Raw genomic sequence first — 21,467 nt, forward strand, 5'->3', positions numbered from 1 at the left:
TTTTTTAATGTAGTCTTGTAATTTTTAAATGAATTTTCACTACATTTTCAAAGTTTTTTTGGGGGGGGTTAGTCTACTGTGTAACATATATTTCTTAATTTATAAGAATAAGCTTCAGATTTATACTACCTTGATTCCAGTGATACATGGAAATGTTACTCATGTATAGCTCTATTCCTTTTTGCCATTTTTGTGGTATAGTTATGTATATTATATCTGTTTACAATGTAACTGATAATATCTTGTTACCCTGATTTCTTTACCATTTGAAGTCATTTCCTTAGCCTGTACAGCTTTCCTCCCATTATGACTTTTGTGCATTTAATGACAAACATATTACACATGTATTACATTTCTATATATTAGAGTCACAACAGCACTTTACATACATAATATTTTATACAATTCTTTTGATATCAGTTAAGAGAAGAAAAGAGAAAATGTGTGTTAATTCTGTCTTTTATAATTACATAATTACTTATACTGACATTTTGTTTCTCTATATTGATATGAATTACCACCCAGGGTCACTTGCTTTCAGCCTGAAGATCTCCTTCAGTCATTCTTACACGGTAGTTGGCTGTCAATATATGCTCTCAGTTTTGTTCATCTGGGGCTCTTTATTTCACCTTCATTTTTTACATCATAGTTTTGGTGAATATAGGATTGTTAGTTGACAGTTTTTTCTTTGAGCACTTTGAATATTTTATCCCTCTACCTTCTGACCTCTCTTTTTTTCTGCTGAGACGTCAGCTGTTAATTTTACTGGGGTTTCCTGGAAGAGTTGGTTATTTTCTCAATTGCTGTTTTTCCCAGGTGTATAGTTTTTACTTTCCTGTATCTTTGCATGTCTCCTAATTTTGTTACAAATCAGACTTACAGATAATATATTGTAGTAACTCTAGGTACTGGTCCCCTTTCTTCATGGAGTTTTATTGTAATTTGCTTACTTATTTGTTCAGTGACTTCCTGGATTGTTTTAGTGAGGTCCATTTCCCCCACAGAGTGAAACCTCTATATCAGCTCCTAAGGTGGGGCACAGATTTGGGTAAGGCCACTGTCATGAGACACTGGTATTGGCTCTCTTCCTCTTTTATGAACCACACCCAGTGGTTCAACTCCATTAATTGCTGGCCGATTGCTCTATTGTTTTCACTGTAGATGAGGATACCAAAATGGAGTGACATATGTCAAGACTCCTAAAATGGAGCTGGGAGGCAGTTAAGGAAGTGAGGCTCACGCACGTCCACGGCCAGGTGTGGACTGAGCTTTTGAACTTTGCCTGACCACGGAAACCATATCCTGGAATATTTCCTCTTCCAGAAATGAACAAAGTGCTTAGGAACAACTCAAGTATCAATCACCTAGTGGCATGTCAGCTCTTTCCTTGCCAGAACTAATCATTAATTGTTCAAGACAACTCATGTAAGCTTGTGGTTTTGCCTGTGTAAACCCCTGCTGCCTCCTTTGTCCACTTCAGAGCACATTTGAATTTCTACCCAAATATGTGCCTCCTGAATTGCAATTCCCAGGACCCCAAATAAACCTCTTGCTTCTCTTGCAGTTCATCTCATTTATTAATTGACATTTTATCATGTCAGAAGTGGGATCCAGAGTGACCGACCCCTGACTCTGGCACTGCTGAGTGGATATGAGCGAGGGGCTTTCAAGAGTCCTTTGAACCCTTTCATCTCCTCCCAGCAGCCCCAGCTCTCTCTAGTAAGTCCCCCGGGACCCCAACCACCTGTCCATTGGTCAAGAATTGTCTTTATTTGGGTGTGTTTTGGGCAGGCTTTGTAGGGAAATCTGTTCCTTTTTGTTCTTATGATTTTGATAAGTATGTACAAATGGGAAGTCCATTCTCTAAGGGAGCTGCTGATGGGTTCCCTGTGGGAACTGCTGGATTTATATTTAAAGATTATGGTCCTTCTACTTGTAGATTCTTGTCTTACTGGACCCCCATCATTTGGGATGATTTAAGGCTTCATTGGCCTAAATGGGGCTCATTTGACATTCCTAAATTGGTTTACTTGCACACTCAATTGGAAAAATGCTATCAAACCAACAAATTGAATGGAAAGCTTATTTTAATTGGTATATCAAGGCTTCTAAATGAAACAGAAAACAAGTGGCTTCCCTACAAGCTGTTAATTCTAAACTTACTGAAGCCAATTCAGTTCTCTCTGAAAGACTTGCCATGCTGAAAAAGTCAGTCGATGTTTCCTCTGCTAGTATAACTGCTTCTGCTTCTCATCCACCTCCTCTTCTTATCTGAACTTCCTTTTTATAATTATGACCCTGAGGCACCTCTTGATTACCTCACATTTCCAGCCCTTTTTACGTTTAAGACAGGAGACAGAAATAACTTCTTAGTCAGTCTTCTATAGTCCTTGGACAAAATCGGAATTATTAGTTCTAACTAAGGGATTCCTCAACCACAAGGAAGACCCCATTAAATTTGCCAAAGAATTCCAGTTAAATATTGAAACTTATCAACGTGGCTATTCAGACCTGTATCAGCTTATCCACATGCTTGTGGGAGAAGGGAGAGCCAAAGAATGGTCCTGTGAGGCAGGATGGAACAGTCCCATGGAAGATTTTTCTAAACAAGGTAAGGGGGCTCTATGGGATGTCCATAAATCAGCCAAGAGGCTTCATGACAAAATTCCTGCTGCTTTCCCAAAAATTATTGATTGGAAAAGGATTCAACAATGTGAACAAAAATCTGATGAATCCATGTTTGATGATTTTGACAAATTTGAAAAGGTCTTTAAACAGTACTCTGGAATTGATCACATTAATTATGAAACTTTCTTACTCTTTAATTTGACTTTTGTCAATGGGTTGGAGGATGAACTTGCTACTCTTGTAAAAAGACATGCACTTAACTGGGCCACTATAGAAACACAGGATTTAGTCAACCTGGCTGAACCATTTTCTAAATGCAGAAAGCGGCCAAAAAGAAAGTTGCTCCAGATCTAGAGCAGGCTGTTCAAATTCAGGTGGTACAAATTATGCAAGTTCAGATGCAGCAACTAACTTATAAACCTCCTCAAACCAACAATACCACTACAAATGGTGTCTATAATTTCTGTAACGAACCTGGTCATTGGAGGAAAGATTGTTATAAGCTAAAGAAGAAAAATCAGGCCCCCCGGCAAGAATCTGGATCTTGACCACGCTTTCCCAAGAGGGGAACCTTACAGTCTTTTCAACAGTAGGGCTGCTCCGAGGATTTGAAAGGGACATTCCCTTTTTCCTCCTAAGCAGTTCTTTGGGGGAAATTTATCTGATTATTGGAGATGAGGTCACTAAAGCCCTCATCAACACCAGGGCCACCTTATTGGTCCTCAATCCCACCAGCCTTTCTTGTCTCCTTCCTCAGATTTCAGAAACTATACCAATGATGAGGGTTTCAAATTACCCCATGACTGTCTTTAAGTCACTCCCAATTCCTTTTCAGTTAGGCCCAATATCAGGATCTCACCCATTCCTATTAGTTCCTTCTGCCCCTATACATTTTCTTGGGAGAGACTTCCATGAAATTTATAAAGCCAGTATCTCTTTCTCTTCACAGGGGTAAATATTTCTTGAATTGAGAAACCTTAGAGACCCTAATCATTCTCCAACAGATGATTCTGAGCCCAGAATGGGTTCCATCCTTAACTTACCCGCTCAAGTCAATAGACAACAAAACCAGTTCTTAAATGATGTTCCTGACTGTTTCTGGTCAAAAAGTTCCACAGACATTGACAGTATTCATTCTGCCTTTCCAATAATATTGAAGTGGATCCAAATAAGCCTTTACCTAATATTACATGCTGAAGCAACTAAAGGCATTAAGCTTATAATTGAAGAATATCTAAAACAGGGGCTCATTATTCCCTGTGTGAGTCCTTGCAATACTCCCATCCTTCTTGTACATAAGATTCATGGAAAAGCATGGAGATTACTACAGGATTTGAGAGCCATCAGTAACATTGTAATACCTACACACTCTGCCACCCCTAACCCTCATCCCTTACTATCTCCTGTTCCTGCAGACAGCAAATGCTTTATAGTCATACACCTTTGTAGTGCCTTCTGCAGCATTTTCAGATCCTGATAGCCAGTTTTTATTTGCCTTTACTTGGGATGGACAACAATATACATGGAGAATCATGCCCCCAAGGTTATACTGAAGGCCCAGTCTACTCCTCTGAGATTTTAAAGGCTGCTATAGCAGATGTAACCTTTCAGAAAAATCCAATTTATTACCATATGTGGATAATCTCATTCTTTGCTCAATATCAAAGGAGATATCTAAAATAGATGGATTACACCTCTTAAGGGAATTTGCTTCCAAGGGACACAAAATCTCTAAGGAGAAGCTACAACTTAGTAAGCTCCAAATTAAATATTTAGGACATTTAATATCCAACCAAGGGTTGGTCTTTGACCCACACAGGATAAAAGGAATCCTTTCTTTCCCCATTCTCCAGGCTAAAAGACAATTGAGGGGATTTTTGGGATTATCTGGTAATAGTAGAAACTGGATTCCCAAATTTGCAATAATGGCTCAACCCTTATACTCTCTGCTTATAGTTAGCCAACCAGAACCCCTCAACTGGACTGAAGAAAATAAAGACACCTTTGAGACCATTAAGCAGAGTCTCCTTGACTCCCCGGCCTTAGGGCATCCTAACTATAAATTGCCCGTCTTCTTTTTTGTCCCTGAGAAAGGAGGAAATGCATTAGCATCCTTTCTCAACAGCATGGAGGACAACATAGGCCAATAGGCTGTTACAGCCAACTACTAGACCCTGTATCTAAAGGACCCCCTCCCTGCATGAGGGCCATTGCTGCAACAGCACTTCTCTTTAATTAATTAATTTATTTTGAGGAAGATCAGCACAGAGCTAACATCTGATGCCAATGCTCCTCTTTTTGCTGAGGAAGACTGGCCCTGGGCTAATATCTGTGCCCATCTTCCTCTACTTTATATGGGATGCTGCCACAGCATGGCTTGACACGCGTTGCATCAGTGTGTGCCCAGGATCCGAACCTGCAAACCCTGGGCTGCCAAAGTGGAGCGTGCACACTTAACCGCTGCGCCACCGGGCCGGGCCCAGCAGTTCTCTTTAAAGTGGCTGAAGAAACTGTTATGGCTGCTCCTCTTTCTTTTATGTACCCTACTCAATGGAAGCCCTCCTTAACTCTCATCATACTCACCACCTCTCTGCCAGCAGAATAACCTCCTATGAGCTTTTACTTAAATCTTCACCAAATGTCACTCTTACTCACTGCCATTCCCTCAATCCTACCACTCTCCTCCCATCGCCTTTAGATGACACACAACATGATTTTCCTACTTGGATGGAGCAATTATTGGTCCCCAGGCTGGACTTACAAGAAATCCCACTTGAAAATGCTTATGTAGTTTGGTTTACTGATGGGTCTTATCTGAAAGATGAAAATGACAAATACAAGGTATAGGACATGCAATTGTGTGTTTAATAGAAACAATAGAAGCTGGTCCTTTACTGATGGCTGCCTCTGCACAACAGGCTGAATGTATATCCCTAATCTGGGCCTGTTATCTAGCCAAAGGGAAAACTGCCAGTATCTATGCAGACAGCAGATATGCCTTTGGAGTAACTCATGATTGTGGCATGCTTTGGAAAGAAAGGATTCTTAACCTCTTCAGGTCAAAAGATAAAAAATAGCTCCTATGTGTTAGGTTTTTAGATGCCGTTCAGAAACTGAGATCCTTAGCAATAATAAAGATTCCTGGACATCCTAGGTGAACACAGAGGAAAGTAAAGGTAATCGTTTTGCTGATTCAGCTGCAAAAAATGTGGGAAGAAATGCAGCTCTTTGAGATTAACAAACCTCTTTTTGAATTTGCCTAAAACTGAGCCAGCACTGATGGCCTAGTGTTTAAAGTTCAGTGCGCTCCACTTTGGTGGCCTGGGTTTGGTTCCCAGGTGTGGAACCACACTGCTCATCTGTCATTACCCATGCTATGGTGGTTGCTTACGGAGAAGAAGTGGAAGAACTTACAACTAGAATGCACAACTATACACTGGGGATTTGGGGAAGAAAAAAAGAAAAAAGAAGATTGGCAACAGATGTTACCTCAGGGTGAATCTTTACCAGCAAAAAAAAAACAAAAAAAAACAAAAAACAGTCTATCATGCATGATTAAAATTTAAAAAGAAAACAAAATTACCCTTAATCCTGTCAGAGATTAAAAAAAAAATTAATGGAAACTCAACATTTGCCTGCAAAACAGAAAAAGAGAAAATGGACAAAACAAAGATCCATATTTGAAGGGAAGAAAAATTTATGATATGGTCCTAATGGTGATCCTGTCCTCCCTGCTCACCTCCAGGAACATATTTAAAGATATGTTCATGATTTAACTCACTGGAATACTGATAAGATAGTGCTTTGGGGAAAACAATATTATTGAAAACTGTCACCTAAAATGGCTTCGAGGGTTTATCAAAGATGCCATATATGTCATAAACATAACTGTGGAAAGCCCATTCACATTTCCATGGGCCATTTCTTTTACCTTCTGGGCCCTTCGAGACATGGCAGTTGGACTGCATCCACTACCACCATCTCCAGGATATAAATATGCTTTAGTGATGGTTTGCCTATTTTCCCACAGGTCTGAAGCATTCCCACGCTGCAGGGCAACAGCTCACACTACATAAAAATCTCCTGGAAAAGATTATACCTACCTGCGGTGCCCCTTCGAAGCTTCACAGCAATGAGGAATGCATTTTACAGGTCAAATCATAAAATCTGTATGTAAAATCTGGTGCATTCTACAACATTTTCCTTGTGCCTATCATCCTCAATCCTCTGGTCTCAATGAAAGAATTAATGAGATTATAAAACTCAGTTGGCCAAACTCATAGAGTCTTTTAATCTCCCATGGATGAAAGCCCTGCCTTTGCTATTACTTAACCTCAGGTCTGTACCTTTGGGGAAGCACAAGCTCTCCCTGTTTGAAATCATCACAGGGTGACCTATGAGATTAAATAAAGGACTATATGAGCCTGTCCCGCTTAAAGGAGATATTCTGACCTACTGCAAGATCTCACAAGGCTCTTAAGGATAATACTGCTCTAGTAGAACAATCTTCTCACAGGGTGCTTCAGAGAGACAAAGATGTACATCACCATAATCTTCAACAAAGACACCTTCACAAAGACACCCTACAGCCACGATGGAAAGGGCCATACTAGGGATTGTTGAGCAATCCTTATGCAGCCAAACTTCAGGGCATTGCCGCATGGATTCATGTTTCTCATCTTATAAAGGTACCCTCACTAAACTGGACCTCTCAACCCACTGGACACCTCAAATTAAAAATATCTCCTGCTTCTCTTCACCCAGGTGAGAAACTAATGACAGCTGAGGTAGACAGATGTCCCAAGAATCCAGACCAGGCCAGTACTCATGCCTAACCTATCTGAATTTTCTGATAATCTCTTTCTCTTTGCTGGAATTCTAATGCTCTTTGCCCTCCTACCTACTTTGGGAATTCTGTGTTGGTGGTAACATGTTTCCTTATTACTGATCCCTATGCTCTTCTCCCCCTTCATTTTGCAGTCCATAGTTCCTCAATCCCTAGCCTCCTCTGGCAACCTATCAGAGTGTTGGAGCCACCATCACCAACCTACCACTAGCTTTAGGAGAATAAATGATCCTATTGCTATATCTATTTACAATTTCACTCGTTCCTAATTTTATCATAAATCTGACAACCCAGCCTTCTATTTTTACCTGCAGAGTTCAACTCTTTCCCTTAAACAGGAAGATCCCCCTGCTTTTCTCTGACTCCTTTCAAGGAATACTCTAATGCCTCTGAAAATGCTCCATCCATGCCTATCCATGAACTCCCACATTCATACATGTGGTTCTACCAAAAATTTCATTAGAGGGGCCATAACTGCTTCCCAATTAATGAATCATGATGTGCAACTCCTCTCTGCAAGGCCTTCTTCCAGAAGACTGATGATGTTGTAGACCATCTAGAGAATGACTCTTCCCATATGCAAAAACTAGACAGATCCTTGGTTCACTCCTGTGCTACCTTCTTTGTCTGTGAATGAGTCTTTGAACAATGAAACCTTGGCTGGTGTTCTTTGCCCCTTCAGGATATATTTTTATGTGTGGATGTGATCAAAAACCATGGGTATTTGACTGCCTAAATAGCTAGCAAATAGGTAGGTGGTACTTGTCTCCTAGGCCAATTAACCACTTCTTTTATATACTTAAACCGATCTCTGGACAAACTGATTCTATCCAGAAAACTCAAAAGAAAAGGGCCCACTGTACCATAGAAGACGATCTTGGTGACAATCCCTCTGAATATGAGGATGATAGTTGTGGTCTCAGTCAAGGCCGTGACCTTCCTGCTGGTTATTTAGGACATATTGGCCCTTATTTCCTTAGGGAACTCTTTTCTTGGTTAGGAGTTAACACATTCCACCTGGACCTCATGATGAGGAATATTATTAGAACAGTCAATACAATTGCTCTCTCTACTGCAAAAGCAATAATAACACAAGAACGTTTCTTAGATTCTCTAGATTGAGTAACCCTTGACAACAGAATAGCCCTGGACTATATCCTTGCTGCCCAAGGAGGAGTCTGCGCTATTGCCGACACCTCCTGTTGCACCTGGATTAATACGTCTCAACAAGTTGAATTAGAGACTATGAAGCTTTTCAAACTAGCTCAATCTCTTAAGGGCCACTAGGCTTTTACTCCAAGCTGGTTGAATTTCAACTTTTGTGATATATTTAGTTGTCTTCTTTCTGGCCTGGGGGCTATCCTCAGGTCTCGGTTACAAATTATTTTACTTATTATAACCTAATTTGCTCTTTTTCTGTCATTTTTAAACTGTTCACGGTGTGTACTTCTCACTGTTGCATGGCTTCCCAAAACATGAAGACCATTGTTGCCTAGAGATTTGAAACTATTCAAAAGACCTATTCATTGATGACCATTGAGAACAAGACCATTATCAACATCCGAGGACTGTAAATAATCCCTAAGACTCATTTCATGACTACCTTCTTTTTGCTCAAATGTGGCCTAAGCCTTTGACTTAGTCCCATGAAACAGCTCACTTCCCCCCTACATGGGACCTGACTTCCCAGGAATGAGCCTCATCAAACAAAATAGACTTCAGAACAAAAACTGTAAAAAGAGACAAAGAAGGGCATTACATAATGATCAAGGGAACAATCCAACAAGAGGATATAACACTTGTAAATATCTACGCACCTAACGTAGGAGCACCTAAATATATAAAGCAGTTATTAACAGACATAAAAAAGAGAAATAGACAGTAACACAATAATAGTAGGGGACTTTAACACTCCACTTACACCAAGGGATAGATCATCCAAACAGAAGATCAATAAGGAAACATTGGCCTTAAGTGACACACTAGAACAGATGGACCTAGTAGATATATACAGAACATTCCATCCAAAAACTGAAGAATACACGTTCTTTCCAAATGCACATGGAACATTCTCCAGGATTGATCACATATTGGGCCATAAAACAAGTCTACATAAATTTAAGAAGACTGAAAATAATACCAAGCATCTTTTCTGACCACAACAGTATGAAACTAGAAATCAACTATAGGAAGAAAATCAGAAAAGCCACAAATATGTGGAGAGTCAACAAAATGCTAGTGAACAACGATTGGGTCAACGAAGAAGTCAAAGGAGAAATCAAAAAATACCTGGAGACAAATGAAAATGAAAATACGACATGCCAGAATTTATGGGATATGGCAAAAGTGGTTCTAAGAGGGCAGTTTATAGCAATACAGGCCTATCTCAACAAACAAGAAAATCTCAAATAAACAATCTAACCATGCACCTAAAGGAAGTGGAAAAAGAAGAACAAAGCCCAAAATCAGTAGAAAAAGGGAAATAATAAAAATCAGAGCAGAAATAAATGAAATAGAGACTAAAAAAAAATAGAAAAAATTAATAAAACTAAGAGCTGTTTCTTTGAAAAGATAAACAAAATTGACAAATCTTTAGCTAGACTCACCAAGAAAAAAAGAAAGAAGGCTCAAATAAGTAAAATCAGAAATGAAAGAGGAGAAATTACAACAGACACCTCAGAAATACAAAAGATTATAAAAGAATAATATGAAAAGCTATATGCCAACAAATTGGACAATCTGGCAGAAATGGATAAATTCCTAGAATCATACAAGCTTCCAAAACTGGATCAAGAAGAAATAGAGAATTTGAATAGACCAATCACCAGTAAGATCGAAACAGTGATCAAAAACCTCCCCAAAAATAAAAGTCCAGGACCAGACGGCTTCCCTGGTGAATTCTACCAAACATTCAAAGAAAACTTAATACCTATCCTTCTCAAACTCTTCCAAAAAATTGAGGAGGGGGGGAAGCTCCCTAACTCATTCTACGAAGCTGACATTACCCTGATACCAAAACCAGACAAGGACAGCACAAAAAAAGAAAATTACAGGCCAATATCACTGATGAACATCGATGCAAAAATCCTCAACAAAATACTAGCAAATCACATACAACAATACATTAAAAAGATTATACACCATGATCAAGTGGGATTTATTCCAGGTATGCAGGGATGGTTCAACATTCGCAAATCAATCAACGTAATACACCACGTTAATAAAATGAAGAATAAAAATCACGTGGTCATCTCAATAGATGCAGAGAAAGCATTTGACAAGATACAGCATCCATTTATGATAAAAACTCTGAATAAAATGGGTATAGAAGGAAAGTATCTCAACATAATAAAGGCCATATATGAGAAACCGACAGCTAACGTCATCCTCAATGGTGAAAAACTGAAAGCCATCCCTCTAAGAACAGGAACCAGACAAGGATGCCCACTCTCAACCACTCCTATTTAACATAGTACTGGAAGTTCTAGCCAGAGTAATCAGGCAAGAAAAAGAAATAAAAGGGATCCAAACTGGAAAGGAAGAAGTGAAACTCTCACTATTTGCAGATGACATGATTTTATATATAGAAAACCCTAAAGAATCCACCAGAAAACTTTTAGAAGTAATAAACAAATACGGTAAAGTTGCAGGATACAAAATCAACATACAAAAATCAGTTGCATTTCTGTACACTAACAACGAAGTAGCAGAAAGAGAAATTAAGAATACAATCCCATTTACAATTGCAACAAAAAGAATAAAATACCTAGGAATATACTTAACCAAAGAGGTGAAAGATCTGTACACCAAAAACTATAAAACATCGCTGAAAGAAATTGAAGAAGACGCAAAGAAATGGAAAGATATTCCATGCTCTTGGATTGGAAGAATTAACATAGTTAAGATGTCCATACTTCCTAAAGCAATCTATAGATTCAATGTAATCCCTATCAAAGTTCCAACAACATTTTTCACAAAAATAGAACAAAGAATCCTAAAATTTACATGGAACAACAAAAGACCCCGAATAGCTAAAGGAATCCTGAGAAAAAAGAACAAAGCTGGAGGTATCACGCTCCCTGATTTCAAAATATACTACAAAGCTATAGTAACCAAAACAGCATGGTACTGGCACAAAAACAGACCCACAGATCAATGGAATAGAATCAAAAGCCCAGAAATAAACCCACACATCTATGGACAGCTAATCTTCCACAAAGGAGCCAAGAACATACAATGGAGAAAAGAAAGTCTCTTTGACAAATGGTGTTGGGAAAACTGGACAGCCACATGCAAGACAATGAAAGTAGACCATTATCTTACACCATACACAAAAATTAACTCAAACTGGATTAAAGACTTGAATGTAAGACCTGAAACTATGAAACTTCTAGAAGAAAACATAGGCAGTACACTCTTCGACATCGGTCTTAGAACATATTTTCAAGTACCATGTCTGACCGGGCAAGAGAAACAATAGAAAAAATAAACAAATGAGACTACATCAAACTAAAAAGCTCTGCACAGCAAAGGAAACCATCAATAAAACGAAAAGACAACCTAACAATAGGGAGAAGATGTTTGCAAACCATACATCTGATAAGGGGTTAATCTCCAAAATATATAAAGAACTCGTGTGTCTCAACAGCAAAAACACTAACAACCCAATTAAAAAATGGGCAAAAGATCTGAACAGACATTTCTCCAAAGAAGATATACAGATGGCCAACAGACACATGAAAAGATGTTCAACATCATTAACGATCAGAGAAATGCAAATCAAAACTACAATGAGCTATCACCTCACGCCCGTCAGAATGGCTATAATTAACAAGACAGGAAACAACATGTGGTGGAGAGGATGTGGAGAGAAGGGAACTCTCATACACTGCTGGTGGGAGTGCAAACTGGTGGAGCAGCCACTAGGGAAAACAGTATGGAGATTTCTCAAAAAATTAAGGATAGAGCTACCATATGATCCAGCCATCCCACTGCTGGGTATTTATCCAAAGAACTTGAAAACAGCAATGCTTAAAGATACATGCACCCCTGTGTTCATTGCAGCCTTATTCACAATAGCCAAGACTTGGAAGCAACCTAAGTGCCCATCAAGGGACGAATGGATAAAGAAGATGTGGTATATATACACAATGGAATACTACTCAGCCATAAGAAACGATGAAATCCAGCCATTTTCTGACAACATGCATGGACACTGAGGGTATTATGCAAAGTGAAATAAGTCAGAGGGAGAAGGTCAAACACCATATGATCTCACTCATTAAGTAGTAGATAATAACAACAACAAACAAACACATAGAGACAGAGATTGGATTGGTGGTTACCAGAGGGGAAGGGGGGAGGGAGGAGAGCGAAAGAGATCATTGATTGTTGAAGAGAACTTATGTAAGCTTGTGGTTTTGCCTTTGTAAACCCCTGCTGCCTCCTTTGTCCACTTCGGAGCACATTTGAGTTTCTACTCAAATCAGTGTCTCCTGAATTGCAATTCCCAGGACCCCAAATAAACCTCTTACTTCTCTTGCACTTCATGACCTTTTTTAATTGACATCACCAATGTCCTGGGAGCATAACTTACTCTACTGATTAACCCAGTGAAAATTTCTCCTTTTTAGAAATAATTTCTGAGGTCGCTCTTTGATTTTTTTTGTGTGTGTGTGAGGAAGATCAGCCCTGAGCTAACATCCATGCTAATCCTCCTCTTTTTGCTGAGGAAGACCGGCTCTGAGCTAACATCTATTGCCAATCCTCCTCCTTTTTTTCCCCCCAAAGCCCCAGTAGATAGTTGTATGTCATAGCTGCACATCCTTCCAGGTGCTGTATGTGGGACGTGGCCTCGGCATGGCCGGAGAAGCAGTGCGTCCGTGTGCGCCCGGGATCCGAACCCAGGCCGCCAGCAGCAGAGCGCGAGCACTTAACTGCTAAGCCACGGGGCCGGCCCCATACTGGGATCTCTGCCTTTGTTTACCTTATCCTCGTCTTCTAAAAATTCCACACCATGAAAATGTGTTCGTGACCCAAAAGACATTTTTGATGGGTTACCTTCTGCTTTCTCATAGCCCTTTTGGGGGAAAGATTAACACCCTACCCAAAATGGGGTTGCATGACAAGACTTATGTCACCACATGCATCATGTGAATAGAAAAATATTCATTACTCAAAGGTACTTTTTAGTGAGAGTAGGGGTAGCGTAGGCTGGTTCAGGTGGTTTGTGCAAAAAAGAATGGGTTGGATCTTTAAGGTGTGTAGATGTAGATGGAGAAGGTTTTCAAGGTTTGACCCTCCTACTAATGACACAAAAAGAAAAGGGTCATATGTCAGCCTTCATAACATTACACCCCTCTCTTTGACTACAGATGTAATTCTGCAGATCACTTGCAAAAGGGAACCTTAAAAACCATAAGTTAAGTTTTTGGTATTAAGAATGGATGAGACATTCATTTCATGACAAAAATTATAATGATAAAAGAGTTAAAAATAAAATTTGCCTGAGGAAAAACCTGAACTTGTATGCACATGATAATACTGACTCATAATGTACGATAATTAAATGAAGAAAACTGCAGTTTTTCTGAAAATCAACAATTATAATGGGATATTTTAACATATCTTCTGAAGAAATAAAAAATAATATTTTTTAGCATGAGAGCTTAGAAAACAGACGATAAAATATTTCTTTGAATGAACTACAGAAATGTTTGTTTCACAAAAAAATGCACATACTTTTCATCAAATAAAATCAAACATAATTGAAAACATATTGAGGGATTACATTCAGCTACAAGTAACAGGAAACACCCACAGTCTTCCTGACATGAGGAAGGTGCTTATTCTTATATGGAAGGATTAGGTCAAGGCACAATGAGGCAGGGAAACGAACTCCAATGTTGTTCTTTTTGATGACACCATTGTGGATGTCGCAGTCAATAAGAAATAGTCTCTAACATTATTAACAACATAAGATATTTCCTATCCAAATTAAATCTTATGCAGATATAATCTAGAGAAGAAGGGAATGAGAATAATCCCAATCATGAAAGTCTGAATTAGTTTCCTGGTCAACACAAGAAGGCTTACAGAAAAATCCAACTATCGTGTCTCTTTGATGTGGAACTTATAAAGACATCAGTGGAAACCTACACCTCTAAGAAAATGGAAATCAAACAGTTGGGTTTTGTTTGAAGATACTCTTGACTGGAAGGGCATGGAATCTGTAAAATGGGCTGGAACATGATTTCCTCTAAGCTCCTATGTATCTGTCTCTCTCCCTGTATGGCGGTTCCAAAATTTGAAAAATGCCTTCTTCACTTCTGACTTCAAAATGTCTTGCAAGTTAGGCTATTGGTGAATTCCAACATGGAGCCATATAGGGGATGGATAATGAAAAATCTAGTTCCTAACATTCCACACAGGGAGGATATCTCCAACTCTAGATTTCTTGTCCTATCTTAGGGCTGTCTTCTTAATTCAAGGTCTATTCACCAAACCTAGTCAGAAGGAAAGACAACAAGCAAAAGCCCAAATACGAAAAAAATAATTCACATGAAACTATACTCTTTGACAAACTTGCCATACAGAAAAAATTATTTCAACTTGTTTAATACTATAGAAAATGGCAAAAAGATCCTATGTCCACCCACACCAAAAAAAAGGAGCTTTCTCAATAAGAAAAGTAGAAGCTATCTAATAGACTAGGGATATCCAGGAATTGTCACACGACCAGTAGGAAAATCTTAACAAATACCAAACTGTCAATTTTCAGTGGCTCCTTAACATAGAACAAATAAAACATTATAAAAATATTAAACCTAACCGTGAATTATGTATACACTTCAATTCACCCATGGATCCAACTGGCTTCTAAATGGAAAGAGAAATATCATTAACTGGTTTAAGGAAAAATCACTACCTATTAATTTTATATACTACTGTTCAAAGATGACTTGAAGAACTACCTCACCTCAATATTCATTTGTGAATGTAATTAGTAGAAATCCACAGTCCAATGATATACTTTAAGAAGGAAGCTTAGTAAAACCTTTTCATATTGAAAGTTTTCTGGAACATTATACATACATTAATTCCCAGCAATCTTTCTCATGTTACTTACATTGATATTTCTTATTGGTAGGATTTTTCATATTTTAGGATGTGAGCCAATTAAAGTCTTTCCCACATTATTTACATTCAAGAGGTTTTATCCAGTGAGTTCTTGCATGCTTTTGGAAAAAACTGGGATGACAGAGGGCTTTCCCACATTCTTCAAATTTATATGGTTTCTCTCCAGTGTGCACTCTCATGTGTCTTCAAAAGAATGTGTGACAAACGAAGGCTTTCCCACATTTATGACATTCACAGGGTTTGTCTCCAGTATTAGTTCTTTTGTGTACTTGGAAATAACTAGAACAAGTGAAGGCTTTACCACATATTTTACATTCACAGGGTTTCTCTTCAGTGTGAGTTCTTTCATGTATTTGGAAACCTAGATGAGATCTGAATGATTTACCACATTGTTTACATTCATAGGGTTTCTCTCCTGAGTCCTTTCTTGTCTCTGTAAAGAACTATAATATCCATAGGCTTTCCCACATTCCTTACATTCATAAGGTTTCTCCCTAGTATGAGTGCTTCCGTGGTTTTGAAGAGAATTGGAAGAACTGAAGGCTTTACAGCATTTTTTATATTTATAGAGTTTCTCTGCTGTGTGAGTCCTTTCATATTTTTTAAAAGAATAATAATATATAATGGCTTTTCAACATTGTTTACATTGATAGGGTTTCTCTTCAGATTGAGCTCTTTCATGTATTTGAAGTGAACTGGAACAAGTAAAGCCTTTCCTACATTCCTTACCTGTATAAGGAGCATTTCCAGTGTGCATTATCATGTGTCGTCAAAGGGTTTGAGCCACATGAAGGCTTTCCCAGGTTCCTTACATTTATAGGTTTTCTTTTCTGATTTCCTTCATGTTTTTCACAAAATTGGAGATAACAGAAGGCTTTCCTATATACCTTGCATTTATATGGCTTCTTTGCATATTTTTGAAACTCATATGGTTTGTGTCCAGTGTGACATCTGATGTGCCTGTAAAGGGATGAATGACGCATGAAGCCTTTTCCACATGCACTGCATTCATGCGGTTTAACCTCAGTAATTTTCTTGTTCAGACAGATTTGGAGTACGGCTGATATTTTCTTCATATTGACTACTTCTTTACTTTCACAGATTCCCTCTGGCATATGACTTCTATAAAAACTGAGAAGCACATTATTGATGATTTCTTTATTAATAATTTTATATTTATTATATTTATTACAATTTATAGGAAAAGTGTAGGTTTTCTGCCTTGTCTGAATTCTCTGAAGTTGGAACATACTGAATGCTCTGCAAGAGGACTTCACCCTTGCTATTATCCAAACAGTGATATTCATATAAAGGTTCACTGTTTCCTAGTGAACTATTTTGCAAACATCGAGAGTCTATGTCACATTTAAAAAAGAATTTATGGTGAAAATTTTCTACAAACAAATACATTTTAAGCAAGGGTTATTTATTCTGTTTGGTGCTTTTCAAAAGTTTATAATATACAAGGATTCTCACAGGAGATGCTATTTTCTATTGTGAGTGTGACTCACCTTAGTTTTTTCCCCTGGTTTTTGTACTGATATTTAATGCCCTGATCATCCCTTTTTTCATAAAATGCAGACCCAAAAAAAGATTCCAAAGTATTAGAAATTATAGAAAAATAATTAGATTCTAGGTCCGTGATGAGCTGTGACCATGCCAAGTTTATTTACCAACATCCTCCCTTTCCACATTCCACATCTTGGAACAATATTAATAAGAAAGAAACACTTGTTCTCTAATTGACCAAGTGAAGAAAACTTGTCATCCTCACCTATTGAGGCGAGGTTCCTGAAAGTTTCCCACATCACATCTCCATAACGTTTCCCCTGTGAAGAATCCAGTAAAGCCCACTCCAGGGTCAAGTTAACAACCAAATCCTCAATGGCCACTGAGTCCTAAAAAATCCCAAATATGTGTAGAGTAGGATGCATGAAACTGACAGCACTAGACATCTATGCTCCATTTATAGAAAGGTTGTGATGATTCTGTCATCTCCAAGCATTTATTCTATGACTTGATTATCAGAAACTTACTCTCTGTCCACACTTACTTTCCCATAAATTTAACACCATCCTTAAAGCGTAAAAATTATTTACATGTTTTTACTGTGATCACATTACATCTTATTTTTCTCTAATGTCAGGGTCCAGAGCATGTTGGGAAATGACAGAAATGCTCTACAAATTAAAAAAAAAATCATTGTAAGACCATCAATACTTTGTGACAAAAATTATTTCATCTTCTTCTTCATTACCCACCATTTACAACACTCCATGAGGCAGTGGGTCAAATCTGCATGAGATTTTAATAAATACAAACATAGTGAAGAACTGGAATAATTTTCTTCTATTCCCATCACCAAAGATGAAAGTCCATGAGGCCTTTGGAAATCAAACTTCCAGCAAAGGCAGCTGACCATATCATCCTAAAGTACTCCAGGCCATTACAAGTATCAAAAGCCACTGGCTGAATGTAAATATTTTTGTTAAGAAGCATTGCTTTAAACATGTGAAGTATTTATACCATAGACTCAGTTCTTCCTTTCTGTCTCTATATGATTTGTTGGGGCTAGAAAATTATTTGGAACTTAGAGCTCACACCTGAGGAAGAAAGCATGACAATTTAAGACTAAAAAATCACTATACTCATGTGCTTCAAGACTGCTTCCAGCCAGGGCCAGCCTGGTGGTGCAAGCAGTTAAGTATGCGCGTTCCACTGCGGCGGCCCGGGGTTCGCTGGTTTGGATCCCGGGCGTGCACTGACGCACTGCCTGGCAAGCTATGCTGTGGTGGCGTCCCATATAAAGTGGAGGAAGATGGGCATGTATGTTAGCCCAGGGCCAGTCTTCCTCAGGAAAAAAAAAAAAAAGGGAGGATTGGCAGATGTTAGCATAGTGCTGATCTCCTCACACACACAAAAAAAAGACTGCTTCCAGCCAAATTTTAGAACACACAGTGAGATAACAATGTTCCATAAGAGCTCTTTGTGGTCAAAACCTAACAGTGTATCTTGGGACTTGCTGCCATTGAGGAACAGGTTAAGAGCTGCAGATCTCAAGGGAATTCATTGAAGTCCACAATGGTTTAATGGTCAATTTGGCCTTGATTACAGAATACCTATAGGATTCAAAAGTATTTCCTCCAAAAGAATATAAAATCTCCATTCTCCAACTTCAACAGGAAGTTTTTCCTGACCAGCAACTCTAGATGATGCCCTGCCAACTTCTGATCCAGCACTCAAGGAACTTAGAAGCTGTCATCCTTGGTCTCACGTGAAGAAAATGAACAAACTTGAAATAAACAACTCTTCTTAGGTGCATGAGAGCCTTGAGGTCATAGGGCAAACCAGTGTCTCCAAAATTTGGAAAGAGAAAAGAAACACAGCATTTTGAAATACGCCCCAAATATTCTGTTCTTAACAAGGTCTGTACTCAAAAAAATCTATTTCACCAGAGGCTAATGCATAGACAAAAAGAACAAAAAAGATAGCACAATATCCATGAAGCCTAGAACAACCTTCTTTGATAGAAGGTTTAAAATCCACATAATGGGAATACCTAAAGGAAAAGAAAGATAGAAAGAAACAGAAGTAGGTAATAGTCACTGAAATTTTCTAAAATTTATAACAGACAACAACTATAGATCTAGGAAGCTAGAAAATACCAAACATAAAAACACTAAAAATGCAAACCCAAGTACATCATATTCAAATTAGACAAAAATAAAAGACAAAACGAATATATTGAAAGAAGTCAGAGGGGAAAACAGACCTCAGGTATAGAAAAACCAAGATTATGGGCCGGCCAGGTGGCATAGTGGTTAAGTGCGTGCACTCTTCTTTGGTGGCACAGGGTTCGCAGGTTCAGGTCCCGAGCGCTGAATGACACACCACTTGTCAAGCCATGCTGTGGCCGCGTCTCATATAAAGTAGAGGAAGATGGGCATGGATGTTGGCCCAGGGCCAATCTTCCTCAGCAACAAGAGGAGGATTGGCATCGGATGTTAGCTCAGAGCTAATCTTCCTCACCAAAAAAAAAAAAAGAAGAAGAAAAAAACAAAGATTAGAATTAAATAGGACTTCTTTTCAGAACCCATGGAATCAAGAATAAAATATTTATTTATTTATTTTATTATTATTATTTTTTTTAATTTTATTTATTTTTCCCCAAAGCCCCAGTAGATAGTTGTATGTCATAGATGCACATCCTTCTAGCTGCTGTATGTGGGACACGGCCTCAGGGCCGGAGAAGCGGTGCGTCGGTGCGCGCCCGGGATCTGAACCTGGGCCGCCAGCAGCGGAGCGCAGGCACTTAACCGCTAAGCCACGGGGCCGGCCAAGAATAAAATATTTAAAGTTTTGAAATTAAAGAACTACTCACCTAGAATATGTCAAGCAAAATTATCCTTCAAAAGTAAAGGAGAGGGGCCGGCCCCGTGGCTTAGCGGTTAAGTGCGCGCGCTCCGCTGCTGGCGGCCTGGGTTCGGATCCCAGGCGCACACCGACGCACCACTTCTCTGGCCATGCTGAGGCCGCGTCCCACATACAGCAACTAGAAGGATGTGCAACTATGACGTACAACAATCTACTGGGGCTTTGGGGGGAAAAAAATAAATAAATAAAATCTTTAAAAAAAAAAAAGTAAAGGAGAAATAATAACTTTCTGAGACAAAAATGGAGAGAATTTGTCTCTAGTACCTCTACTGTGAATAGAATGTTCAAAAATTAATCGGAAAGAATGTAAATAATAAAAGTTTAGTATTAGAAAAGGAATAAATGAAGGTAAAATATCTTATCATAATATGACACAAAAAATATTAGCAACAATGTATTTGGCAATTAAAAGCTTAGGAATAATTGAAATAAACAATGATGTCAGGAAGGTAGTGGCCTCCTGTTTATGAAATAATTTAAAAAAAATGTAACCAAGGTGTCAGGACCTCATACTATGTGTAGGGCAATGGCCCATCCACTGTTTGCGAGCCCCTTTATTCAATATATGTGTGTCCTGTATGTCAAATGATTGTCCAGAAAGGAGAATGTAGTTAATGTAACATCACACCTGGGCCCCTGGTGCAAGGTAGATGCAGTTCAGGTTTTGCCCACAGACACTGTGTACGGTGGCAATGGTGTTGAGGTTCCTTGAGGGTAAACAGATACAGGCATTCCTCGGAGATATTGTGGGTTGTGTTCCAGACCATCACAATACAGGAAATATTGCAAAAAAGCAAGTCACACAAATTTTTTCATTTCCCAGTGTAAATAAAAGTTATGTTTAGGGCCTAGAGTGTCAGGAAAGACTAAAGACTAGATTATAAGAAGAGAAAATAGAAGTCAGTTTCAAAGACCTGCATTGCAGGGACTTCCTCCGTTCGTAAGATGAGTCTGAAGTAGCTAGCAGCTTGATTCTCACAGAATCTCTGAATCGTGTGCAGTTGCTTGGACGAGTGGGTCAGGACCCTGTCATGGGACAGGCGGAAGGAAAAAACCCAGTGACAGTATTTTCTCCAGCAACAAATGAGATGTGGCGATCAGGGGAAAGTGAAGCTCACCTAACGGGTGATGTCAGTCAAAAGACAACATGGCTGAGAATTTCAGTATTCCAGCCAGGCCTCGGAGATGTGGCATATGTGAGAAAGGGGTCTCAGACTGATGTGGAGGGAAAGGAGACTGTGGAGAATACAAGGGTAAAAATAATGTGAGGCGACAAGCAACAACAATCAGAGGTGATAACATTCTATTTCTGAGAGACCAGACAGAAGAGAAGGCATGGAGTGGACGATTCTTCTTTGGCCTTTGTTTAGTACAGTCTCGTATACAAATCATGTGTAGTTTTTATAGTTTCTAAGGACAA

General features: G+C 38.8%; 1 long non-coding RNA gene and 1 pseudogene across 1 annotated transcript; one reads left to right on the top strand and one right to left on the bottom strand.

Moving 5' to 3' along the window:
- Nucleotides 1-13,202: 13,202 nt before the first annotated feature.
- On the bottom strand, nucleotides 13,203-20,032 carry LOC131394572 (uncharacterized). The gene is made up of 3 exons (XR_009216194.1): nucleotides 19,995-20,032; nucleotides 17,388-17,511; nucleotides 13,203-16,573 (listed from the first exon to the last, which is right to left on the bottom strand). It is a non-coding gene; the product is annotated as an uncharacterized LOC131394572 (long non-coding RNA).
- Nucleotides 20,033-20,439: 407 nt separating this feature from the next.
- LOC131394182 (single-stranded DNA-binding protein, mitochondrial-like) lies at nucleotides 20,440-21,461 on the top strand (annotated as a pseudogene).
- The last annotated feature ends 6 nt before the right edge of the window (nucleotides 21,462-21,467 follow it).

The sequence above is a fragment of the Diceros bicornis genome, chromosome 30 (genome assembly GCF_020826845.1).
Source record: "Diceros bicornis minor isolate mBicDic1 chromosome 30, mDicBic1.mat.cur, whole genome shotgun sequence".
Classification (NCBI taxonomy): Eukaryota; Metazoa; Chordata; class Mammalia; order Perissodactyla; family Rhinocerotidae; genus Diceros; species Diceros bicornis.